The sequence below is a fragment of the Anas acuta genome, chromosome 3 (genome assembly GCF_963932015.1).
Source record: "Anas acuta chromosome 3, bAnaAcu1.1, whole genome shotgun sequence".
In the NCBI taxonomy this organism is placed as follows: domain Eukaryota; kingdom Metazoa; phylum Chordata; class Aves; order Anseriformes; family Anatidae; genus Anas; species Anas acuta.
The window spans coordinates 111,501,745-111,512,006 of record NC_088981.1 but is presented as its reverse complement, the minus strand read 5'-3'; the positions used below and the strand labels follow the sequence as shown (position 1 = coordinate 111,512,006).

The 10,262-nt window shown below is 37.7% G+C and overlaps 1 long non-coding RNA gene across 1 annotated transcript; it reads right to left on the bottom strand.

Moving 5' to 3' along the window:
• Positions 1 to 1,833: 1,833 nt before the first annotated feature.
• On the bottom strand, positions 1,834 to 9,819 carry LOC137853110 (uncharacterized). Its single transcript, XR_011094247.1, has 3 exons — positions 9,745 to 9,819; positions 4,331 to 4,503; positions 1,834 to 4,231 (listed from the first exon to the last, which is right to left on the bottom strand). It is a non-coding gene; the product is annotated as an uncharacterized lncRNA (long non-coding RNA).
• Between the last annotated feature and the right edge of the window lie 443 nt (positions 9,820 to 10,262).

Here is a 10,262-nt window from a genome sequence, read left to right as displayed (position 1 = left end):
TTAGTATGTCAAAAGGAATAAACATCCCTTATACCAACACTCTTTATTACTGGGTTATGCACAAGTCAAGCAGGCTTTGAAGAAAGAGATCTTTACTGAGGTGCTGAGCACTTGATATTAAATACTAACCTCTGTCTTGAGAGAAAATAGGAGTATTTGTGGGTTTGCTTCTGCACCCCTATAATATCATGAGATTAGACTCCCACTGGAGCGTAATATTCTTCCTTCATTTCCCACCGTCCATTTTTGTACCAGTAAATTGAACAACACCAGGACAAGAGCACAGGTGCAGGAATTCATTATCCCTGCTGTTAAAAAGCTAAAGGAGCCCTTAGCTGCTTTTGGCCCGGATCAACTAACAGTTTCCCAGATGGTTGGTTCCCCAGCATGGTTTGGGAGCCAGATCAGAGCAAGGAACTTCCCACCAAGCCCTGGATTATGGAAGGAATTGAATGACAGCCTGGTTTTCCAGCTGGCTTCAGGGCTCCACAACAGCTCCTGGCACTGGACAGTTTTCTAGTAGAGATACAAGAGTAAATGATTTCCCGGTCAAATCAGAGCAAACCCAGCTTTCCCCACTCTGTTGTAATTCAAATGTTTTTCCTCTCTTCCTCCACTATTTTGGAAGAATTGGGATATTTTTCCCAGCATCTGAGTTTCTCAGTACCTTCACATAATGTTTCCTCTTTGTTTCAAAGAGAGGCTGCTGCTGCCTTTGAAGAAATTCAGAACTAATAGCACTGTCTGGCAAGGAGTGACAAGCTTGTATCATCAAAGACAAGAACATAAATCTTAACAACTTGCACCTAAGGAACTATCTCCCCCCTCCCCACAGATAAAGCTACAAGATAGAAGAGAGGCATGAAGATTTATTGGGAACAGAAAAGAGTGAATGAGGAATGAGAGAAAGAGGCTTAACAAGTCATAAATGAGTTTATGAAAGCAAGAAGTTTCCCTGTACCTGAATATGCACAGATAAAATCTGAGTCCTTAACCCTCCTAAGGTGGTTGACTGAGCTGTGTTTTCTCACCCTGGATCAAGGAGATCCTATTGCTATGACACTTGATGGTCTACCCAAGGTCACCTTCTTCCTTGCTCTGCTTCTTTGCCCAGTCCAGGTTTCTCTTGGGAATAAATCTCTTCCTCTCAGGTGTGATAAATGTAACCTGGGATCAGTTTAGGTCCCTGAAAGAAAGAATTTACAAAACTTAGAAACATCTCCAGGGTGGTAAGATCTAGATACATTTCTTGCTTTGTATGGAGACAAGCTGCCCTTTTCTCCTCTTTTCTTAGGAGGGGCAGGGCAGCCCTTGTACAGGGAAACATGGGCACTCTTAGTCCACCTGTATCAAGGTTCCTCTGTCTCTCTCAACATCCTTCAGCCTCTTCTCCCTGTTCTCCACTCTCCAGGCCTGCTAAGATACTCTCAGGGGAGTGTGGCAGCCATCTCAGTGTTAATTAATTTATTGGGGTCCATTAGATCAGTGCTTCAAGGACAGGGAAAATTTGAAAATATACATACAAATGACAAGAGATTTTAAAAGTTTAGTGGAATCCCCTGCTGTTTTCCCTTTCTTCATCCCAGGTGGCTCCTCTTTGCTTGAGTATCTACATGTATATTTTTTTAATTCTAATGTTAATTATGTTGAACATCCCTACTCAAACAGACAAGGTGATCCCAAATGAGCTCTGAATTAAAGCATGAAAGTCTAGATTCTTCTTCCCAAAGGAACTCAGCTATTTCAGTAGATAGACGATGGTCTCTGTTAATAACTATATAACCATTAACATTGGCTGTTTCAAAAATTGGACCTGTGCCATTCTTGCAGGCAGTGGGGTTGATTGGAGAAGAATTTGGTGTTGTAGAAGGGAATTTTATCCAAACTAAAAATATTTTTTTCTTTATAATCATCCAAAGTAGATGCAACTTCCACCTCAAGACTGACCTCCTGTCATGGGGGAAAGAAAACAACCAGATAATACAATGACACTAAGTTCAGGTTGTTCTTCAAGGGAAAAGTGTCAGGAAATGCCCAGCTTGAGATGTTCACAACAGAGAAGTCTACTTTGTGCTAAAATAAAAGAAAGTGAATTTTTTTAATATTTTTGTGGAATTTGTAATCTGAAGTCCATAATAGATGAATGTAGAGAGTCATGGTGGCCATCAGTGCTAGCTTGCAGGTCCACATGAAGACAGAGTCAGGATTGGAAACAGTTTATTACAAACTAGGATTTTTAATCTTGTCCAAGAAATGCATTTGACTTTTTTTCTTAAATAAAAAAGCAATGACCATCTTCTCCCTGCCACCAAAGCTGTTTTTGCCTGCGTCCCATCTCCTGTAATTAGAGCAGACTTGCATAGTTTCATATGACATTGGACACCAATGGGGAGGGTGAAAAGCTTCAGGAAGAAGAACAAATATGAGTAAGTATCTGAGAGTTTAATCATACAGAGTGTTGCAGCCCTCAAAAACTGTCACAAAAAATGTAATCCACTCTTCACAGGCAAATGACTATAAGGTAACTATGCTGTCCTATTGGACTACTATTTTGAACATGAAGGTCATGCTGAACACATTAAGGGTTATTAAATGGGGTGAAGTGAGTAAAAACCATCTACAGTAGTTAGTACTGATGAATACCCATTGCATGTTCCTAAAGAGGAAAGAAAACATTTTTTGTTTAATAGCTCACATAAAAACCTGTATAGCCTGATCAACATTTCTCCCATGCAAATTTATAAATCTTATTGTAAATGCTCTGGTAGATAGAGAATAAAAGTCCTTCTTTCAGCTAATAAACTTGCATCAAGAAATGCAGTTCTAATAAATAAATAAATAAAACCAGATGTATGAATATAAATTGCTTTTTAAGTGCAAAATGAATCAGATTGTCTGAAGATGAAACCTGTATATGTGCTGAACCACGTTTGTGTTTTCTGTCCCATTTGCTCTGAATTTCAAGCTATAGGAAAGTTTCCTTTTTATTTCTAGTTCGTTGCAGTCCACTCACAGGTGGATACTATTCTGCACTTCTTCAGCAGTACATTTATGGCTATGAACTGAAAATGGAGGATTGTTATCATGCTCATTACTCTGTGTGTCTGTTTAATTATGCCACATTGGGCAGCTGGTCACTTTACAAAAAGACCAAAACTAACACTTTTTCTTTTATTCTTTTTCTTGTCAATACCAAGCCATTAATATTTGATTATGTATTTTCTTGTTTATTTATTTATTTATTTTAATTATGAGCCCCAGAAAATTAGTTTTTGTGCTTGACATGAAAAAAATTTAAGGTTACTTTTATAGCTTATGTGATTTTTCCAGAATTAGGCCTATAAAAAATAGATTTTACAATTATAATGAAAAATAGCCAATTGTAGGGGGTTTGTGGCCTCACAGTAACAACAATTTGAGTGCCAAAATGTTATGTTCCATGCTGCTGTCCAGTCAAGATGGGAATCTCAGTACAGTTGTTATTTTCAGGCTATCACTATAATCATTATACAGCAATAGTAACAGAAAAAACCTTTACTATAAAATCTTGCATACAATAGCAATAATAGAAGGGTCCTTAGTATAAATTCTTACATGACAGTTTATCTGATATTGGTGAAGGATGAACTCCAATAACTCAAATATCCAGATCATGGCTCAGAATAAGAAGCTGGGAAACAGCATATGGATTAGGGCTGCTGAAACCAAGGTGGGGAAAAATGGAAAACTGGCTCCAAAGAAGTTAGAATTCAAAGGAGAGCAGAAATATGCTTGATATTCCCAGGCAGAGCTCTTCTGAAATGAAGGATGTTCCCAAAAGGTCTCAGTGACAGTAAGTGATGTCCCAGTTAATACAAGGTGGGTCGTTGGAATAAATACATAGCATCCTCTTCCTCCAAGGAAGCCATCCAATAAGTTTCTTGTATATTAAGCTTCTAGTTTTAGACCTGTCTTGGGTGTGTTCTCCTCTTTCCAGCACACATGCACACACGAAATGGACTAACAAACATTCAGCATCATTCCGTCTACCTTCCAACTTGTTTTCTAAAAGTCTGTTTCAGTTTTAATAAGAATTGACTACAATTGACTGACTGGGTCACCTTCCATCCAAAATGCCATTTGTCCTAGGTCTTTCTATTTCCATGCCTGCACAATTCAGTGACATTTTGTTCCATCTGTCCATCTGGTTTACACACCTGTCTTCTCTTCCTCCAGGTACAGAAGCTGATGACTATGACAAATAACAGATTAGGTTGAAAAAATGTGCAGTCTTATTATTTCATCACACACACAATTTTTAAAGGTAAACGTCAATGCACTTCCAACTCACTTTTTATTTCTGCAGTAATGTTCCCCTGAAGATCTGCAAGGAGTGAAAGTCCAAGGGAAGATATAGAGAAGTCTATTGCTCAAGCTACCTGAAGCATGATAGCCACAGATAACTTGCAAAAGAATTGAATCACTTCTTACTTTTTTAAATCACAATCCCCAGTAGGTGACAGTCTGTTCAAAAAAAAAAAAAAATAAACAATACAAAATAAAAAATTAAAAATTTACTGATTGTTAAGGAATGACAAGATTTTTTTCAGAATAAAACAAGTATTCAGTTTTGACAGAAAAAAAAATGTTTTTGTTTTTGTATATTATGGTTTAAAATAAAGAGCAGAGACACAGCTTCCAAAGTGCAGTGCAAGAAGCTTCACAATATATATACAATATGCAAGTGGCTTTGCGTGGGAGAGAAAGACAGAGACAGAGAGACAAGGACAGGAAGAGAGAAGATGATTTAATCTAAGTTTTTCCCCAGCAGAATTTCATAGTAGATTATTTCATTAGTCCGTGGTCTCATGATCTATGGGCCTTTAGTTCCCCAAACTTTACTACGAGATAACAAACGTGATCCTCCCAGTGTCGATATTTTGCCTGAAGTTAGATAAAACATCAATATACGCAGAGGAGACCATACAAAGTATCTAACACATGAAAAAATGTGTGATATGCATCCATCCCCTTCCTGTTCAGCTTTTTATTTAATGACATTTTTTATGTGAGTTTGGACAGCTCAGGGAAAAAAAAAAAAAAAAAGCCTGCAGGAGACCTGCAATTCTAGGTGAGTTTCCTGAACTAGCTGATGACTGAGCACCCTCTTTTCACTGTGCCAGGATAGAAAAGGAGGGAATGTATTAAAGCTGTCTCTTACTAAAGGATGTTTATGAACTTGCCTGTCAGTAAAATTTTACATCAATGTTTGCCTTGGCAGATGAGCCCAGGCTTTGGGAGACACGGATTCCTCTGACCTCATTTGGGTATCTAGAGGTTAGTTGTCTAGATCTTGGATTTAGGTCCTGCTGTTGTTAATGAAAATAGATCAGTAGAAGATGATTTTTCTATCCATAGATAAAAGATTTCTATGCATACAAGATGAATTGCTCTCTGGTGTCCAGTGAGCCAATCTTTCTGAAGGATCTCCAGCAAGAAGTTGCAACCCCCTAAGCAGAGGTGCCAAAGAATGTCTGATAGGATCTTCCCTTAAAGCCTTCAAAGGTAGCTCCTGCGAGACATTGGCTATGTAAGAAATTTACTTCCAGCAGAACTGTTTCACTATTAGCCTAAAATTTAGGTTCAACTTGACTGCCTCAATTTGCTGGAGGTTTTCTGGCTGATTTGTAGACCTGATCTCTAGGAATCAAGTGGGGAAATCCACGTAAGAAAATTCATAACACCCATGCTTGCATTGTCCCTAGAAGAGGGGGATGTTTTCATGTCAATGCATATGAGGGAATGACAGATACGTGAGATCATCTCCAAATTCTCTGTGACAAAGTTATTTTGAAATGAAATTGATTTCTGGAAACTCATAAGTTAATTTTAGATCACATCTCCTAAGTATTTACTTTGGCTTAGGCGTAGATATGTGTGTACAGAAAATATACTTAGAAAATTTCTCACAATGTCTCACAGCTACAGTTACAGAAAAAACTAAGCCTAATCTTGACAGATATGGGGTTGATAAATTACAGGAACCAACCTGACACTTTCAGCAGTTACTTAACAGGAGTATCTCGAGCCCTGATTCCACGACAAGGGGCTGCACCTTACAGACCTGTCTATAGTGATCTGTCTGACGAATGAAGAAAGGAAGGAAGAAATGGACAGTCCCAAGGCAAGCAAATAGCATTTCTATATTGTCAGGTCAATGTCAGCACCTTGGTGACTCTTCCTCTCAATGTTGTGCTGAGTTAGTGGCTGGCACCCCACGGGTAGGGTCAGCACATACATGTACATGCTGTCCCAGGAGCAGCTGAAGAACACTGTGCAGTACAAGTCTGAATGAGTAAACAAGAGTTTGCGGGTCTCTGCTCAGAGGCAGCTTGTCCCTGGGGCTATATTCTGCTCATAAGTCAACCATAAAGTTCACCCACACCAGGCTGGGAACAAGATCAGGCCTTTTCTATTACATATTTAATGCTTCTCCAATTGTTGCTTATGAAAGATGATAACGTGCACCACCGAGAGAGCACTTTATCAGGAGCAAGGAACAGCACCAAGTGAAAGGAAAAAGTTGTTGAATTGAGCAGTCTATTGCCCCAATGCTGTAAAATTAATCTATAAGGATCACATTCAGCAATTGCTTTGCAATTACTGTAAACTCTGAGAAGACAAATCTTTGTCCTTAGCCTTTGTCATCCCAATGGAGTCACAGAAGCTTAGAAAAATAAGCTGGATAATACCTCAACAGGTGATCTAATACATTGCCCAGAGCCTTTGTTATTCAAACAAATAAAGTGTAATTTCTCCACTACAGGTGTTCTACAATTATTCTACTACAATTACCATTACAAAAAAAAAAAAAAAACACTTTACCAGCATGGCAGTAACTAACAAATCAAAGGCTGTGCTATTCTCCAAGATCCTTTGATTTAAAACGTATTTCTATCTCCATTTTGCACCATGAAGTAGAGTGAAATTGTTATTACATCTTGCAGAAAATCTCATAGAGCCTTTCTATAAATCAGGTGAGAACTTTCTCTGCCCCACAAGGTCTGTGGTTAGGTGTTACCATTGCTCACTGCAATGTTCACTGGATGTTACCAGTGAGCATTGCTGTTGCACTGCCAGATTCAGAAAATTCACACCCTGGACTTGCAGTCGGGGCAGGAGATAGTACAAGACTTCTCTAACAACAACAAAGACATGTATGTGTGATCACATTAGGTGCTATGTAAAAGTTAAAAATGACCATAAATATTCTTCTTTATGCTAGGTCCCTCATTCTGTCATCAGATTTGACCCACGGTGAGGCAGATAGCAGCTACATGAAAGGAAGTGTGTTACCAGTAAAGGCATATGTCTATATGTCCCTTTACTCTAAGCAAACAGCAAAAACAATGCAAATTCTACACAAGTTTTCCAGGCAGCACACAGACCTATTGGTTTAGGAGTATTTTCTTTTGGATTTTTTTTTAAACAGCTCAAGCAAAATTGCCTCCTGCATGGCTGAATGATGCATCACATCTTATGTCAGGTCACCTTTCAGGCAGTCGTTGCAATCAGGTTTTATCTGATAACATCAGAGCAGATGAGCCAGCTTACTGTACATACAGTAAAGGAAAGCTGCTAATAAAGATGCCTGACCTTGGGGACAAATTTGCTGAGCTCCACAATGGAGAAAGAAGTGCTATGTGTGCTGACAGTGAAGGTCCATCTTGTGATAAGCTAGACGTGACAGCAGACTAACAGAAAAATTAATTAGTAGCAGCTGAATTCTTATATGTGACCCAGTTTCAGGAAAAAAATAGGAGTAAAAATGTTTTCTTTAAACAGCTTTCAACACCCTCAGCTTTCTCAACATTTCTGAATCTTCTCTGAAAAATAAGAAACCAGATATAGGGGATGGTAGCATGCACACAGTAGTCTGTCAGTTTTGATTCAAAATACTGCAGAATACACCCCAATGTCCCACATTTAATAAGTAATAAAAAATATATATTTTCTGGTGGAAAGGTCATATTTTAAAAGCAATGTGGTAAATAAGAACAGGAACTGCACTGGAAAGTTACCCACAAAGGGCTTCCATAATGCAAGGTTTCATTTAACTGAGGTCTCTTCCTGCTTCCCAGTACAGCCTAGCTCATTAAGATGTCACCTCTAGATCATCAGATCAAGGCATGCCAATTTCAAACATAGTTTTCTATCCTGCTTTATTGAACAATTCTTAAAACTGCTCTTTCTGGTTTTTTTTTTTGTTTGTTTTTTCCCCCTCACACTAAGGAAAACAGATTTCAGAAATGCAAGACCTACAACTGAAATCACTCTTCTCTATAAAATTCACATTTAATTATAGCTGAAGATCAATTCTTACATTTTTCCAAAGCTAAGAACAATCAGAAATACTGTAGCAGGAGGTATAGATAAACATAAGCCCACTGTAATTTGGTGTTTCTTGTCATTCTTGGATCTGAAATTTTGCTAAATGCTGCTACCAGACCAAAAATATAGCAGCATGGTTTGGATGTTTCCTATTTCTCTGCAGAAGCAAATGAAGTTAAGTAATTAGGAAAGATTCTATATCTTTAGCACTGGAAACTTGAGTATTCTCCTGATCTGCAGGTAACGTAGATCTGGGAAAATTAAATGTGACTATGAACCTTTCATACATTGTTGATAAAACCTTTATTTAATATAACTACTGTAATAAAAAATCATCTTCTAAGTTCTATTTGCTAGAGGACATATAGCTTCTCTATCATCCTTATAAAAGCAGCTTCTTCCAATTCTGAAGGAATAAAACAGACACTTAAATAATAAATAATAAATAATAAATAATAAATAATAAATAATAAATAATAAATAATAAATAATAAATAATAAATAATAAATAATAAATAATAAATAATAAATAATAAATAATAAAACGGACACCAACAATAAAGCAGATGCAAGTAATAAGATAGATGCCAATAATAAACAACAAAAAAGTAAAGTGTTTTTCTATTGTTTGTAAAATATATAAATATATTAAAAATAACTGTACATAAATAAATACATAAGGTAAATAATAAGGGGACACTGTTGATATGTGTCTGGAAATTATTTACTTTTTTACACCAGATCTTGTAGATACTGGAAACCTGGGATTACATAGTATCAGAGCCAGTCAATGAAGAATTATTCTGTTTTGCATGAACTATTTATCTTTCATTATTTGGATTCATCTTGCAACAGACAAGAGAGACCTTTTGCATGAAAGCCCTTTATGTCATGTAGAAAAAGAAAGAGATCTGTTCTTTCAGATTTACCAGTTCAGTAATCTAGGCACCCCAAATTCAGAGACCCCATACTCATTGCAACACTACCTGGTCCTTAGCATGGACTGCGGATGAGGTTTCCCTCAACATGTTAAGCTCCCATGAAAACCACGAAATATGATTTCTCTCTTCCTAGCAAAAGCTGCACCCTATTTAGGAGAAAATTTTCCTGGTGGAAGTTTTGTTAAGGTGCATACATTTCAGCATATCACTTACTAAATTTCATTATAGGTTTCAATTTATGGACTCTTTTCAATACTTAAGCTCTTGGTGTTGGGGGGGGGGGGGGGTGGAGAAGGGAGGAAAAACAGAAAAAGATCTTATTAAGCTCTATTTGCTGTAACCAATGGTTGGATTTCCTGCAAGATTGTTACATGATGCTATTTCCATTTCTACAGCATTTAGCAGTACTAAGACTGAAAATATTCATACACACCATACAGCTGATACAGCTCAATAATGAGAAGTCACTTTCTGCCTCACCCAATCTGTAGAAACCATCTAAGGCATCCTCCACTCTTTATCTACCTTCCTTCCTTTCAGTTCACAGCTGAATTATATCACCAGATGCAATCACAGACATTGAATCACAGGATGCTAGATCATAGCATCCCTGTTTGCCTTTGCAGTTTAATATTTCAGCATGTTTCTCTTGTGCTGTACCTTCTGCCTCCAGGCACTGTGATCAAGCTGAATGTTGCCTGTGAGCAGGACTGAGCTGGCTCACCCCATCTGGGGACACTTTGTCTTTTAATGAGATGCCAAAACCACTGCTGGGATGGACTGGAGTGAACTGGGTGTGTTTAAGCCTAGAGAAGAGCTCTTGGTGCTTTCTTTCACTATGGAAAGGGTACAAATAGAGAAGTTGAAACGTGGCTGTTCTTATAAGTGTACAGTATAAGGGCAAGAAGCAATAGACACAAGTTACAGCAGTGAAATTTCTGACTTCATACA